The 17,177-nt window shown below is 39.6% G+C and overlaps 1 protein-coding gene across 5 annotated transcripts in view; it reads left to right on the top strand.

Moving 5' to 3' along the window:
- The window catches only part of SGMS1 (sphingomyelin synthase 1), a 311,375-nt gene that overhangs the window by 146,323 nt on the left and 147,875 nt on the right, over positions 1-17,177 (top strand). For all 5 annotated transcript variants that reach the window (XM_047762700.1, XM_047762703.1, XM_047762702.1 and 2 more), the window contains 2 exons: positions 13,532-13,571; positions 16,005-16,148. The gene's annotated coding sequence lies outside the window, so the exon portion shown is untranslated. The remainder of the gene's footprint in view (positions 1-13,531; positions 13,572-16,004; positions 16,149-17,177) is intronic.

Raw genomic sequence — 17,177 nt, 5'->3', positions numbered from 1 at the left:
GGCAGAAAATTTGCAGTTGTTGGAGTAAACTTTTTCCAAATACTCTTATACAAATTTGGAGGTGTTGAGGGATATGCATTTCTTACTGACTGTGGGAAAGAAAAGTTCATTAAAACTGTTGACACAGACTTTTCATTAGCTCAGAAATAGTGGAAGTTGTTTTGAAATCACCCAAGTCATAGTAACAGGAAAAAGAATTCTTTCATTCTCATCCTCCTCCTCTTCCTCTATTACCATTCCTATTGAAAGAGTAGGGGAAAACCTGTTTGAATTAATAACTCACTTGGCAGACAGACTGGGTTGAGAGCTATTTTATGTCTCTTTTACTTTCATGAGGAAGAGACCACTGATTAAAAAGCTTGATGTTGAAAAACTCTTTAAAGAAAAAAAAAAAAAAAAAAAAAACCCCAAAACTAATGAAACAGATCAGACATAGGGCATTTCCTGAGGTCATTCATCCTGATTTGTGTACATATGATTTGCACCCAGAACTATATTACCCATGTATTATGGTAATTGATGTTCTTAATGATGACCTTTGACTCATGACAGCCATGTGAAACTGGGTTTTGGGAACTCTACTTGTTTAAAAAGGAAATAACCCAAGTAGTGTGTTTAAGGATGTAGGAAAATGTTTAGTTTTCACAAGTTACACAGTAGTATGCATGTGTGTCTTTGGTAAAACCCAGTGCATTTTCCAAAATTTTACAGTGAACCTGGGTAACTCTTATAAAAAAATATTATTAGAAGTTGTGGGGAAATTCCTAATTCTCCATTGAACAGTGAGTCAACTACCTTTCAAAATAGAGGAGGGGGCAGAAGGCAAAGATGTAGAAGAATATTTAATTGTTTAATAGCCTGGAAACATGTCCATGTGTCGTGATATGAAAAGTGATTATGAAACATTAGATATAGTCCTAAATTTGTAAAATGAACGATTTCGTAAGACAAGTATACAAAAAATGTGTATAAAAAGTATATAAAGTATACACAATTATGCAAAAAACATACAAAAATTATACAGGAAGTAAAGAAAATATTTATTTAACACTATATATGTATTTATCAGTAGATCACACAAAAATCCTTATCTCTCTGTTGTCCTAAAGAAGGGCTAGTGGAGTTCCCATCATGGTGCTGCGGAAACGAATCCGACTAGGAACCATGAGGTTTCGGGTTTGATCCCTCACCTCTCTCAGTGGGTTAAGGATCTGGTGTTGCCGTGAGCTGTGGTGTAGAGCAGCTGTAGCTCTGATTTTACCCCAGCCTGGGAACCTCCATATGCCACAGGTGTGGCCCTAAAAAGGACAAAAGACAAAACAAACAAACAAATAAATAAAGAGGGACTAGGAAGAAATATTTCAAAATGGTAAGTGATTCTGACTGAGGGCCAAGGTTATTGGTGATTTTTCTTGTCTGTGTATATTTTTATTTTCTACTATCATCCAGCGACCATCTGTTACTTTTGCAAACAGGGGGAAAGTAAGAAAAAAAAAATGTAGTATATTTCAGAAATATTTTCACTTACTGAAACGGAAGACAAAAAATTAGCCCAGAAGGTTACTTTTCTTTTATTTCAGCAGTTAAGTCTCCATTTTATTGTTTGATTACTGAGCCATTTGAGGATTTTTGTTTTAACCAGACCTCCTAAAGAAGGAGATGCTTTGTAGCCCATGGTTGTTACTACTTGAATGATGCAGACTTAAAGCATGGGGCAGTGAGTGAGTGGATGAATGATTTTTGGGCAGTTCTTCCTGTCCTCAGATGACACTTGGGAGGCGAGGCTCCCTTTGTCTTTGCTTGTGGCTGGCCTGGATGGATGCTCTACCCTTGGCTGAAGAAGCCATCCAGCCAAGGAAATTCAAGAGCCAAGCCAAGTGCATCATTTTTCCCTAGGATGTTAATTTCTAAGATCGAGTCCTTGGAGTTCCCAGAAGCAAAATATGTTATGTTACTGTGGCCTTTTCTTGGAGATTCCCGGTGCTTATTAGCATATTTAGGGTTCTGAGAAATTCTGGAGCAGAGAAGCAAAGGAAACTGCTGCCCAAGAATTTTTCTTTTCTTTTCTTTTTTTTTTTTTTTTTTTTTGTCTTTTTCAGGGCTGCACCCGTGGCATATGGAGGTTCCCAGGCCGAATCGGAGCTACAGCTGCCGGCCTACACCACAGTCACAGCCACGCAGGATCCGAGCTGCGTCTGCAACCTACACCACGGCTCATGGCAATGCCAGATCTTTAACCCACTGAGAGTGGCCAGGGATTGAATCCAAAACCTCATGGTTACCAGTTGGGTTCATTAACCACTGAGCCACAACAGGAACTCCCCAAGAACAGTTTTGAAAAAGTGAAATTTGACTGACTACTAGGGAGTGGAGAGCCGGGTGGATGGGCCCCCGAAAGGAAAGAGTAGTTATTGAGGAGGAGGAAGAGTCTGCACACTAAGGGAGTCCCTGCATAGATCTGGGAATGACATGAAACTTGGATTCTCTAAATCTAAGGATGCGATTTCAGTAGGAGCAGTTTTATATGTTGCATGGAGCTTTAAATGGTTTTCTGAATAGTTATCAAAGCCTTGAAAAATGTTTCACTCACATTTTATAAATTACATAAACTTATTTTTAGTCTTAGTAGGAGACTATTTGCAAGTTGTTGTGATTTCTACTGTGTAAATCCTAAGTGGAAATATATTTTCATGCATTAGATTTACTTATACATCAAGAAACTCCTATTCATTTTCAGTTGATGGTTTTTTAAATAACATTTAAAAAAATGAATGATACAGTTACTCCTACTCATTGTTTCTGTAAAGCAGAATCATTTGGCCCTGTTTTCTGCCAATGTCGGTGGTTTTTCTTTTAAAGCAGTCAGATCAAGCAATGAATAGAGACCCTTAAGCCCCTGATTTTGAGGAGTTTAAAGACTCTGAGAACTAAAAATATTTTGCCTACATGTATGTGTATCACTTGCAAATTTAGAGGTGTAGCTATTTAGTTCAGAAATTTTAAGGACAAGATAAGAGCAGCAGATTAGAATCAAGATTATTATTTTTTTCTTAATAAATGAGTTTGCTTTACATTCTTGGCTATGTCCCACCTGTTTTCACCATATGGATCTGACTGTAATTTTTAGCTGTGTTTTTCACACACACACACACACACACACACACACACACACAATTTTCTGCATGCATTTCCTTGGATTTTATTTACATTGGATCCATTAAGAAGTTTGGATGCATGATCTGCATCTATAAGGGCCTTATGCAAGTTGTTATCCCCTGTTGTCCATTGCTGTAAGTGATAGTAAGCACTCTTCTAGGTGTTTGTAACAGAGTGATTTTTAAAATGGATCATCTGTCACTTATATCTGGAATCTAATATATGGTACAAATGAACCTTTCCACAGAAAAGGATCTCATGGACTTGGAGAAGAGACTTGGTTGCCAAAGGGGAGGGGGAGGGAGTGGGATGGACTGGGAATCTGGGGTTAATAGATGCAAACTATTGCATTTGGAGTGGATAAGCAATGAGATCCTGCTGTATAGCACAGAGAACTATATCCATTCACTTGTGATGGAACATGATGGAGGATAATGTGAGGGAAAGAATATATATAATGACTGGGTCACTGCTGTACAGTAGAAAATAACAACACTGTAAATCAACTATAATGGAAAAAATAAAAAATCACAAAATTTAAAAAAAAAAGGATCATCATTGCTAAAGAGTCATTTTGCAATGCTAAAGAATTCTCTTGTGGTGCAGAGAGTTAAGGAGCCAGTATTGTCTCTGTGGTGGCTCAGGTTGTCACTGCAGTGACCTGGGTTGCTACTGTGGCACAGGTTTGATCCCTGGACTGGAACTTCCACATGCCTCAGGTGTGGCCAATAAAAGAGGGAAAAAAAAGTAATCTTCAAAAAGTTACAAAGTGTTGCATGCAGGTATAAAATGAATGTATCCTCATAGTTTTTATTCAATGTATGGAGTTAAAGGAGAATTTGAAGAATTGAAAAAAATAGGAATGCTATAATTCATTATAGCATTTTGTTATAATGATAACAAATTTGGTTTAAAAAGAGCAAAAAATAAAAAAAAATAAAAAAGGTGTTCCCATTGTGGCAGAGCAGGTTAAGAACCCAACTAGTATCCATGAGGATACGGGTTCGATCCCTACCCTTGCACAGTGGGTTCAGGATTCTGAGTTGCTGTGGCTGTAGCTGCGATTAGACCCCTTAGCCTGAGAACATCTGTATGCTGTGGATGAGGCCCTAAAAAAATAAAAAATAAAAAGAGCAATGAAATTTAACATTTGGGTTATCTTTCCTACAGGACAGATCACGTTTTATTTGCATTACACCGTGGATAAGAATTACTGGGAACTGCGGTCAGTTTTATAGAGTTGTAAAGTAACAGTTAGTCAAAGGTGCATAGTCCTACTGATTCAGAAAATCCCTGGACAGCCCTGTAGGTGATGTCAAGCACCCACTGAAGGGAGGGACATCTGGGAATCTCTTTTGCCTGTTTCAAAGTCTTGGACAATTTTTCTTGAAATCATTTAAAAACTATTTCCCCAGCAGTTTTGTGTGTTGAATGTTCACACTTTTAGACTCTTGGGATAAATGCCTTTCTAATTTGTTAAAAACTGACAAAAATATTTAAGGTTCCTTTCGCTCAAGACAAGGTAGAGGAGAGAAGGACGTGATCAGGATGTGGATCTCTTGATAATCCCGGCTTACGCACTGGTGTGGGTTCAGTGCTCACTTTCTAGGACAGACTTGGCCCATGACACATTCCCTGACCCCCAGTGTGTCTCTTGACCTTTTATCCCAACATCTAACTGGCCGTTTCCTTTAGAGTTTCTTAATCTTGGTGGGGGTTTTTTTTGTGGGTTTTTTTTTTTTTTGTCTTTTTGCCTTTTCTAGGGCTGATCCTATGGCACATGGAGGTTCCCAGGCTAGGGGTCTAATCGGAGCTGTAGCCACCAGCCTACACCAGAGCCACAGCAACGGCGGGATCCGAGCCGCATCTGCAGCCTACACCACAGCTCATGGCAACGCCAGATCCTCAACCCACTGAGCAAGGCCAGGGACCGAACCCACAACCACATGGTTCCTAGTCAGATTCATTAAGCACTGTGCCACGATGGGAACTCCTTAATCTTGGTTTTTGAGACAGAGAATCTGATGGCTGGCTCCACCTTTTTAGCCAATAATCACAAGTCTTAGGCACAAGGCCAGCCTGAGAAGGGCTGCCTTTTGGTCAGGTGTTTTCCCAGGAGCAATCCGTGATGGCTGTGTGTGTGGGGACGTGAATTATGTGATAGTGTAGATGGCCACCGAAAAGCAGCTGAGCCTGAGGATGGTAGAATCCCCCAGAAATAGGAGTGAGTGTGATACTGTGATGTCTCTACTGCAAAGTCAGTTGAGTAAATTAGCTGATTGTTGTTTTAAAAAGTGTTTCTCATAATCTGCTTTAGAACTGGATTTAATTGTTTCTGTATTAGATAGATCTGTATTAGATACATTTGGGATTTCTCTTCAGCTCATTTTATATTCTCGTTAGCCAGCTAAAATTTGCCCTTTTTAGGAACACAAAAGACAGCTTTTGTGTCCTGCAGCGTTTATTATGGTGGCTTGGTTTGACAATACATGCTGAGTTTCTTTGAAAGCCTTAATGTTACTTTAAAGTATTTAAAAAGGAAATTAGGAAATTCTCATTGTTGTGAGTTTCTTTAATTTCCAGTAAATATTTGTTCTTCTGAATATCTGAAAAGAATCCAGACACGAAGGCAAAGGATTTGGATTAATTTTTAAAGTATTTATATTTTATGTTGATATATGGCATAACATATATTATGAAACTTTTTTTTTTTTTAGAGCCACATCTGCTAGGGGTCGAATTGGAGCTGTAGCTGCCAGCCTACACCACAGCCACAGCAACGTGGGATCTGAGCCGCATCTGCGACCTACACCACAGGTCATGGCAATAGCAGATCCTTAACCCACTGAAAAAGACCGGGGATCAAACCCTCATCCTCATGGATACTAGTCAGATTCATTAACCATTGAGTCACAACAGGAACTCCTATTATGAGACTTTTTAACTAATTAGGGAGGTAGTGTGAGAGAGTCTTTCAAAGGGAGGCTACTTAGGCATTGGTAGATTAGACATAGTTTAGGTAATTATTTTAAAGGCATTATAGTTTTTGATCCTACTTTAGTTGAAAGGGTTTTTTTTGATAGTGACATAAGACTATGTAAAGATGGTTTTACATAATACTAAAATATTATATGGATGTAATTACAAATCCATAATTTATTGGTGTGCATGTAATATTTTGAGAAAAAATTTTTAAATGATGTTTTTCCATTATAGTTGGTTTATAATGTTCTGTCAATTTTCTATTGTACAGCAAAGTGACCCAGTCACACATAACATTTATACAGTCGTTTTCTCACATTATCCTCTGTCATGCTCCATCGCAAGTGGCTAGATAGAGTTCCCAGTGCTATACAGCAGGATCGCATTGCCTATCCATTCCAAAGGCAATAGTTTGCATCTGTTAACCCCAGATGAGAAAAAGTCCTTAAAGTCAGAAAAGAGCATGTAGACAAGTCCTTCATTATTGCAAATATGTTTATTTCCATTGTTCTTACTAAGCCAGGCAACAGGCATGGACTAATGATGTGGGGAGCAGGGAGGTTGAAGGACACAGTAGGGAATTGCAAGGGCAAACACTTAGCAGTGAATACAACTTTTGAAGGTGGGCAGAAATGCAGTTTGAGTAATAATGACTAAGTGTGAAAAGTGAGGTGGGTGAACTGAGAGCTTGATTTGATATAATTGGTAACAGAGGAACAGGATTGAGTTTTGTTGGGTGCTTAACCAATGTTTGACCTAGGTACTGAGAGCAGTATATAAACACAGATGAAGTATGGCTATTGCCATTAAGGAGCTGTGATTAAACACATTTGAGGAAGATTATATTGGCATATCTATGGGTAGGAATTTAAAATAATAACCAAAACTCATCTCCATAAAGTAGTGTCAGGGCATTGCTTATGGGGGCCCTTGATAACAGGACCTGTGATATCAGAAAATGACTTCAATTTGTGTGTTTCTCAGTAAAAGTTCTAGGAACTTGAGACTCTTCTGGGCATCCTGCAAAAGGTAAAATAGGGATTGAGCACTGTCTTTGGGGCACGATGCAGGGTATCTGAAGATTTAATTAGAAAAAAAAAATAATGTTTGAAAGCCCTTTTCTGAGTCCCATACACCCTAGTTTCCATCAGGAAAAGGGAGAAGGCATTTGCCAGACTCCCAGCCTTGTTTTAAGGATTCAAATGGGATCCGTAACATGTCTAGGAATTGTGCCTGGCCCCTACCAGGAAGGTACTTGTGTTTTTTGATATTGCTCTTTACTTCCAAGGTATGTAAATACTGGCTTATGGGGGGTTTTCTCTGCAAAACTATGAATTCTTTCAGGGAAGCCACTCTTTTATCTCTGTATAATCCCACTTAATAAATATTGCCTGAATAAAGGGATGAAGTACATGTCTTTCCCTCAGGCTAAGGAAGGCACTTGGTTCCTGTTGGAGAAGCGGGGAGGTGCAGTTGTTTGCCTTGAGGTCACAGATCTTTAGGATTAGCTTCTAAACTTTCACCACTGTCTCACTTTGTGGTATTAAGTTCTCTTATCATTTCCTGGAGTACACAGTTGCTGTTACCCTTGGTCAATCTTGGGGGGTAACTAGTGCCTTGTGTTTGTGTGCTGTATTTCTTGGCAATTTTCCCCAATCCTACCCCTTTAAATCCTCTCCTTCACTTCCCACGTTTTAGTAGACTACAATTTGTTCCCTTATTTTTTTTCTTCTAGGTGAACCTGTTCTTCTAATTTATCTATTTACATGCTTTTTCCAGAGGAAGAGGGAAAAGAAAAGGGCATTTAAGAGAATTGGGAAGTTGAGAATTTAAGTTCCCAATTTAAGCTGGGAAGTTGCTAAACTCTCAGGGAAGTTAGTTAATGGCTATTATTTTTTGTTTTGTGTTTTCTTTCTTTAGTTTGTGTTTTCTTTTGTATTTCATGTTTACTTCTTAGCCACACAGCTCAGAGAAAGAACTCTGTGATTGACCCAGGAGAAACAGGAGGTGTTGCAGATTGTGGCAAGCTGTGGGGAAGGGCTGGTGGAGACATTCAGTCTACAATTCTTGGTACTCTTTTAATCTGGAAAAAGAAAGCATGTCCTGTAGCAAAGGGGAGATTAGGACTTTCCTTGAGTGTGGTTGATGAAGAGCACTGGTCTCAGCTTCGAGCAGAAGCAAGCCTTGCGGTGTCTCCAGCAAGAGACTGCAACTTCCAGTCACCATAACTAGACAGGATACCTGGGGCTTTGCAACTTTGAAGGCTTTGAAGATTGTAAAGGTTCTTCTCCAGGCCAAGAAAGAAGAAAAAGTTTCAGTTAAACTATGTTTACTGAGAGCTAGGCATGACAGGAAGAAAGGACTAACTTTGTACTTTGAATTTTGTGTTCTTAAACTAAGATTTAATTTACCTGACATGCCGTTTATGAGAATGAGGAAACTTTCAGTGGTTTTTACTATCTAATAAAATGTAATTTTAACAGATAATATAATAAAAGTAGAGAAAAGGTAATTATATCAATTTTGTGCTGTTACTGGTCTATCTGTATTATCAAGTCTAATTACACACCATTTTCCCCCTGAGAAGAAGCAACTGAATTATAATAATGGAGTTTGGGACAGAGCTGCCAAAAAATAAAGCGTGGCTGCTGCAGTTTCTATGTCACATGTCCATGATGACAGCTGATTCCGACGTTGCCACCCAGAATTGTTTCCTGGGCAGCCTCTCCCTATCTATCTATCAGGCTGGCCCCCAAGTTGAAACCACCGCCCTTCCTGCCCAAGGAGGGAGTCATAAGCCTTGAAAGGCCTGGCCCTACAAACACAAACTTGAAAAGTGGAGTTTGCCATGCCTTAGAGAATCTGTTCCTTCCTCAGCCTTGCTTTGTAGGCTCATTCCTTTTTACTTTGAGTCTTCTTTTCCTGTAGTGTGGTTTTTCCTGTGAGGAAGTTACCAGTTGTAAAAGCACGGGAGTTTGAGCATTGCTGTACCGGAACTATTGTGATTAAGGGAAGGGTACCTTACTGTCCTTGTTACTGAATTCAGGTTTGGCTGCTCTCCACTCAAAAGCCAATACTCCAGAGACAAATGTGGTTGGTTGGAAAGGAAAAGTCGCTTTATTCAGGAGGTAGGCAACCTGGGAAGAGGGTGGACTCATGCCCACAAAACAACTCTGTAGCTTCTGCTCCACCATGAAAGTTTTTTTTGTTGTTTGTTACTTTTGTTTTTTTGCTTTTTAGGGCTGCAGGTGCAGCATGCGGACGTTCCCATGCTAGGGGATGGGTCGAATGGGAGCTATAGCTGCTGTCCTACACCACAGCCACAGCAACGTCAGGTCTGAACTGCATCTGTGACTTAACACCACAACTCACGGCAACACTGGATCCTTAACCCACTGAGCAAGACCAGGGATTGAACCCGCATCCTCATGGATCCTAGTTGGGTTCATTACTGCTGAGCCATGATGAGAACTCCATGAAAGTTTTTATAGGGAGAAAGGAAATTTAATCATTTGGGGATGGGGTCAGAGTGTTTGGTATTTTCTGCTGTGTGCAGACTTTCTTCTGCTTGTTGGTAGTGAGGCAACAGGGCGCTGTTCCAGGAATCTTGTGCTCTGCCTGAGGTTACCATACTCCACCTGGGTGGAGGTCTTGCTTCCTGCACAAGAACTCAAGGTATTGTTATGTTTGTTCCATGATGAGGATCCAGGACCCTTCCTCTTGTTTCTTGACAGCTTCTCCTTTGTTTGTGCCTGCTCTCCACTCTGATGATACTAACTGTTTGAATCTGCTCTTTGGAACTCAGGGAAGGTCAAGGTGGTTGAATGAAGCCTCTTTCCTACAAACAGGAAACAGGGAACACAGAGAGGTTTTGTACCTGGGAGGGCCCCACAGGGTCCTGTCATCCTCACTCCCCCCAGTATTCCTCTGAATGTCACTGGGTTAATGTCGACGTCTTGCCACGGGTCTTAATTGAAACTTTAGAGCCACAGCCATGTAAGTATAATTAGGATAATTTTTTTTTTCCTAGATGCTTTACTGTGGGAGGTGAGCATAGTTAACTCACTTACTTACGAGTCCCATAAAGAACTTCTCATGGTGTATTTTCACAGCATGTGTTTACTGTAAAATCAAGCCCTCAGCTTTTACTGTGCTTTCCTTGTGCTAGATCCCTTAGAAAGCCAGTCACCAGAGAGCCCTCAGCTGCTTTAGCAGTTATCTAATCTATAAAAAGAGTCCATCCAGACCTGTTTTTGTTTCCTGTCCTCAAGCCACTGGCTAACAAGGCACTTCCCCCTGTCTCACAGGAGGAAGGCGTGTCCATATCCTTTGCTCAGGACACATCAAAAACAATTTGAAACCAGAAAACAGTGAAAGAATCATGAAATGATTTGGAATTGAAAAGCAAATTTAGTTGTTTTCATCATTAAGCCAGAATGATGTGTCTTTGGTATGCAACACACTTGATTTGGGACCCTTTCCTACTTCCTCAAATTATGATCTTGGAGAAGTTTGTGACCTTGGACAACCTTCTGACCTTGCACAGGGTGTGTAACTTGTTTGGGCCAATGTTTGCATTTGATAAATTGGTGATCCCAACCCCTCCCCGCTTGTAGGGTTCTTATAGCATTAAATGTGAAGACAGTTCATGATGTCTGATAATCATAGTTATTGCCACTGATATTATTTTGTACTTAGCAGTGAGGATACAAAAAGCCCGTTTTAGCTATGTGCCTTTTGCTAGGTCCATCACACATAGTGTTACAATAACTTTTTTAGATATTTTATATCTTTTTTCTCTTAAGTAGCCGAATAGAAAGTTCCCTTTTTGAAGGGTGTTCCCAGTTTGGCCCCTGCTCTTTGAAAGTACTTATGACAGAATTAGATATTCATGCAGATGTGGTGTATCATTTGAAGGTGGCATTATCTCAGGTTCCTCAATAATTTTTGGTGGTAATTTGCCTTCTGCATCTATGGCTTTCTCTGAGGGATGTCATGTTCTTTTGATTTCCCTCATTGCAGTGGGAAAGCGTAAGGGTGAGAAAACAAGTTAACATGTCAGAAATTTATACCTTGGCAAGTTTAAGCATTTCCTTCGAAACTTCTCCTTTGAGGTACAGAAAGATGAGTGCGCCTACTTTACAAGTAGCAGAACCAGTCAACTTTGGGGTAATTCAGAAGACTTTGTGGAACCTGAACTACTTGGTTCTTTTCCTTTAATGATATGTGAGCTGGGACAATACGATATATTCTGAATCTAATTACAGTGGCTGCTTTTCTGTGAACATTGTCCTTTTTGTTTTGGATGTCTCTAGCCCTGGGTGGCTTACAAGTTGTAAAGATGAGCTGCTTTATATCACCTACTAACTGTTCAACTTTGGACACTAAACTTTGCTTTGAGACTCAGTATCTTATCTGTCTATAGGCTGATAGGCTGTCTTCAGAGCAATTAGAAGATCAAAGGAGGTGGTGTCTAGCTGTTAGACTAGTAGTAGACTAAACATATTTTTTATTTTATATTTTTTATTTTATAGGTGTTTCTGTACCTATTGGAAGGAGGTCCAAACTCCCTTGGCCCCCTCTGCTCCCACCTCCCATATTTCACTCCCAGCAGTACATTCAACCTGGACAATACGGCCTTTCCCCTTCTATTTGTATCATAAAACAGCTTCAATTCCTACTATTGAAACTGACAGCACTAGTGGACTGAACCCGGCCAAAACCCAGATTGGGAATTGAACCCACATTTTAAATTAGAAGCACTCACCCAATGTCTGGACTCACTGAGGTTCAGGTTCATCTGGCCTCCGCCCAGAAGGAGTTCAGTGAGAGACAAAGTGATAGGCAAGAAATAGATTTATTGAGATTGGACGCTTGTGAGAGATGCAAGCAGGCAGGCAAGGAGGCTCTGCCCCGAGGTTCTGGTGGGCTACAGTTTTATCATCCAAGGGGAGTCTGAATCTAATTACAGTGTCTTTAATTAGTCTGAATCTAATTAAAGACCTCCTCTTCCTCTTTCTTTAAGCAGTAGCTCCTCCTTAGTATCCAGTGAGGTGTGTATTCAAATCAGCAGAAGAGTGGTCCGATAACTCCTGCCCTTCATCTGAATCTGAATGCGGGCAGAAGAGTGGTCCGATAACTCCTGAATCTGAATGCGGGCAGAAGAGTGGTCCGATAACTCCTGCCCTTCATCTGAATCTGAATGCGGGCGTCATCCCATCCCTCGCTCAATGACCTAAGGCAACTCTTATGCCTCCACTAGTCAGTCAATCCTGCCTTGTTCTGATGGCTTTTTTGAGCAATTTATTAACTTAACAGTGATCTCCCAAAGTCCCCTAAGTTCCGCTCTCTATCTCTGGTCACTTATTGGGACTTCTGTAACTACCTATGCCTGTTCTATCCCTATCACCGTCTCTGGAGACCTTGCAGGTTGACTTCAAACAACCGTCCAAAACACCTTCCTCAGGCATGTCAACATCTTTCTGAAATAATATTCTCTTGCAGTCTGTGACTACTTGTTCCTCTCTCCCTAAAACATTTTATTTTGGTCAGACAGATCCTTGATCCAACAGGTAAATGAACGTGTGGCATTGGAAGTCAGGGAAGTGGTCAACTCTAGGGAGAGTGGTGGTTACACGTTTGTGTTCACTTTAGGAAAATTAAGTAAGCCACTCAAGATGCCTGTTTTTCTGTATGTATACAATGCATTAATATAAATGTTTAATAATTTTTTAAAAAGGTACTTTTCCCCCTCTTTCTGAAGTTCTATAATTCACATGTATATTCACATATATATTTGTGAAGGATTATATTTTATTTTTAGTTGTGAAAGTCTTTCATGAAGTTAAATGCGGAAGCATTTCTAAGCCTTTAAGGAGATGTTGGTGAAAGTCTGTTTATAAGCTCTTTGATTATAAACATATTTATATGGTCTGTAGTTCCACTTAATTTACTATTGATTGCATTCTGGTAAAAATAAAATTTAAACATGTTGCTACTCTTTTCACCTTGGAGTTGTAATTCTTATGTTTTGAAAATAGGTTTTTTTGCTTCTTTTCTTTCATCATATTGTCAATTAGCAGTTATTTACCTGAATGTTGTGGAGATAATTCATAAGTTATGTGATTTTAAAAGTCATGTTACACTATTAGATGTACTTGGTATGCAATTTTTTATTGGCATTTGCTTTATATCCTTTCTATACAGCTTGGCATTGTTAAAACTTACTCGGAATACCATGACAGTTGCAAATCAGCTACAAAATGGGAAAGAACAATTTTTGCTCTCCCTTGGGAACAAGAAATAAATAATAGCTTGGATTTTAGGTTTTTTTCCTTAGAAGCAGCTCATTGTTGGAAGAATACGTTTTCATTTACTTATTATTTTCTTCTAGATTGCAAGGAAGACTGATGAAGAAAGATAACGTGATTCAGGTAAATGGATTTTTAATTTTTTTTTATAAACCTTTTATGTGTAGACTATGTTTCTCATCCTTTTTTTCCACTGGGAAGAATAAAACAATTTTTGTGGCCAATTTAAATATATAAGGAATATTTTGGGATATAGATGTAATAGTCAAATACATGTTTATACTTGTTTAATTAATGTAGTTACACATGTGTATTTAATAATCATGTATTTCTATAAAACATAATATTACAACTAGTACTTTTTCCCTACTTCAGAATAATTTTCTTCCAACTGTTTACATACATATTTGATGCCAGTGTCTTCATTATTAGAGTCACATTTTTGAAGCATCCAAAGTGTGTTATCATTTTAGTTGTTTGTGATATAGCACTTTTGGAACTTGTGTATGGTACTGTCACTGGTAATTTTATTCTGAGCCACAAGAAACCGTTTGCATAGTGTTAGAACAGTTGCTGTTTTCATTCTTTCTGTGTAGATGAACATTGGAGATCTCTACTGTGTAACAATTTGTAGATTTGCTTTGTTAAATATTCTTTCCTCCCTCCCTCCCTTCCTCCCTTCTTTCCTTCCATCCATTTGTTCATTTATTTGGTTTATTTCGAGATAATTGCATATACATTGTTTAAAATTAAAATAACACTGTAACAGCCATTTCTTGTTCTTATACTCTCATTACTCCTTTAACCAAAGATGGTACTTTTCAACCTTTTTAGTTATGTTTTCTGATATCCACCTAACTATTGCCAAATAGCACGCTGTATGCTTTAAGTGCATTTACTGATTTCCTTTAAAGTTTTATAAACATATCCATTGATTCCTGCTGAGTATTTACCTCTTATACATAATCCTTTACCTTCAGTACACACCTACCCTTCCTATCTCATGCAGTCATGTTATAGTCTGTGGTTAAATACATATTTAATGTCTATTATGATATGTATATATATATATATTTTTTTTTTTTTTTGCTTTTGCTTTTGCTTTTGCTTTTTAGGGCCACATCCAAGGCATATGGAAGTTCCCAGGCTAGGGGTTGAATTGGAGCTATAGCTGCCAGCCCATGCCATGGCCACAGCAATGCAGGATCTGACCCTCAGCTGTGACCTACGCTATAGCTCACAGCAACACCAGATCCTTAACCCACTGAGTGAGGCCAGGGATCGAACTCACATCCTCATGGTTCCTAGTCAGATTTCTTTCTGCTTTGCCATGATGAGAACTCCAACTATATTTTGTTTAGGACTGAACTTTGTGAGACTTATGTTGAAAGTTCTTGTGTGAAAACTGTTTTATTTTGCTGGATAAATGTTTGATTCTTTTGTTTATCCCCAGAATTCTGAAATATCATATTGGAACGTATGTATTATTGTTTGTTCACGTTCAGGGTCCTTTGAATTTGGAAACTCCTAATTTGGAAAATTTTCTTATATTCTTTGATAATTTCATTTTGTCCACTTTTTTTTTTTCTGTTTTCTGTAAGTTTGTTAGTTGGATTTTTGAACCTACTGGCTTAATTCTCTAGTTTTCTTATGTATTTTTCTTAGCTGTTTATCTACTATAACTATATAAAAGGAGAAATGCCTCTGTGATAGAAGATTACAGACTTTAATTTTCAGTTAAGGAAAGATGGGATGAGTTTTATGTTGTGCATATTTTGACAGTTTTTTTAAGAGTTCGAAGAAAGAGAAAAGGAAAGATGGGGGTGAGAAAAGATGAGTGTGGGAGGTGAGGAAGGTCAGTTGTGAATTTCTTGTTTCCAATTTAATACTTTAAAACTTAAAGGCTTTATGGAGTTCCCTTCATGGCTCATCGGTTAATGAACCCAACTAGGATCCATGACGAGTTCAACCCCTGGCCTTGCTCGGTGGGTTAAGGATTTACCTTTAAGGATCTGGCATTTCCCTGAGCTGTGGTGTAGGTCACAGATGTGGCTTGGATTCCACATTGCTATGGCTGTGGCTACAGCTCTGATTTGATCCCTAGCCTGGGCACCTCCATATGCTGTGGGTGTGGCCCTAAAAAGCAAAAAAACACACCAAACTTAAATGCTTTTTTTTTTTTTTGGTCTTTTTTTTGCTATTTCTTGGGCCGCTCCCGCGGCATATGGAGGTTCCCAGGCTAGGGGTCAAATAGGAGCTGTAGCCACAGGCCTATGCCAGAGCCACAGCAACTCGGGATCCGAGCCGAGTCTGCAACCTACACCACAGCTCACGGCAACGCCGGGTCCTTAACCCACTGAGCAAGGCCGGGGATCGAAGCCACAACCTCATGGTTCCTAGTCGGATTTGTTAACCACTGCGCCACGACGGGAACTCCCAAACTTAAATGCTTTAGTTTATAGTGAGGTGTGCTGGATTGATAAGGTCTCTTTTAACATAGGAATTTCATGATTCCATTTTCAAAGTGGTTAAGCTTAAATCAATCTTCTGTTGTAGGTGCACCATTGAGTTCCTTGGGATGCACAAAAGCGACTGGTTGGAAAGCTCATGAAATCAAAGACAAGACCCTGCCTCAGGGAGCGCACATGAGAATAATTTCAAAGGAACCCAGGGATAAATGCAAAACAGTAGCTGTTGGAGGTATGTAATGACTTAAAACTTGGATTGAACCTGGTGTGGTTGCTCCGCTGTATAAAGTGAGGTTGAGCCATTCTTTGGGAACCTTCTTAAAGCAGACCCATACCCTCTAGCCTCAGATAAGCTAGTGGCTATTCCCTAAACGCGACAGTTTGATGAGAATTCACTCTTAACTCTTTCTTGAGCGCCTCTGACTCAGCTCCTCTAGAATCCTTCCTATCACCTGACAAACAATAACGAAGATAGAGGCCACATTTGACTCTAGACAGATGAAAGCAATAGTAAATTTCTAGCTGAAGACGTCACTGTCTTCTCTTCTGGGAATAGGGCAGTCAGTGTCAAAGCTCAGTGAATGTGTGTCCTTTGAATCAGCTGTTATTTATTGGTTTTTCTCTACCCTGAGTGAAGTCGAGGCTGCATCTGAGTCTGATTGGTTGGTGGCTATATCAGATTCACTGGTTCCCTGTTAGTTATTACCTTTGACCTGCTTGTCTCACTGATCCCCATAAGTTACAATGTTAACAGTTTCTTGTTTATATCAACAATTCTCATCTCCTCAACCAAACTTATTGTCAAGGTCAGAGTCATCCATTATTTCATAACCTGTGACCTTAAGTGGATGTGTCTCTTGATGCACTGGCTCCTTTTTTATGGCATAGCCTATGTCATGTTATATGTCACCTTGACCCTTTACCCCCTCCCACCTCCCACATCTACCAATATAGTACTTTACTTTTTTTTTTTTTCTTCCCCACTCTTTAGTGCCACACCCGTGGCATATGGAGGTTCCTAGGCCAGCGGTTGCATCAGAGCTACATACAGCTGCCAGCCACAGCCACAGCCATAGCAACGCAGGATCTGAGCTATGTCTGCGACCTACACCACAGCTCACAGCAACACCCTGATGCTTAACCCACTGAGTGAGGCCAGGAATTGAACCCGAAACCTCATGGTTACTAGGCAGATTCTTTTCTGCTGCACCACAATGGAAACTCCCCAATAAATACTTTAACTGTACCCTGTGCCAACTAT

This window comes from Phacochoerus africanus, chromosome 15, assembly GCF_016906955.1.
Source record: "Phacochoerus africanus isolate WHEZ1 chromosome 15, ROS_Pafr_v1, whole genome shotgun sequence".
Classification (NCBI taxonomy): domain Eukaryota; kingdom Metazoa; phylum Chordata; class Mammalia; order Artiodactyla; family Suidae; genus Phacochoerus; species Phacochoerus africanus.
The sequence above is the reverse complement of the archived record's forward strand: the minus strand, read 5'-3'. Positions and strand labels throughout refer to the sequence as shown.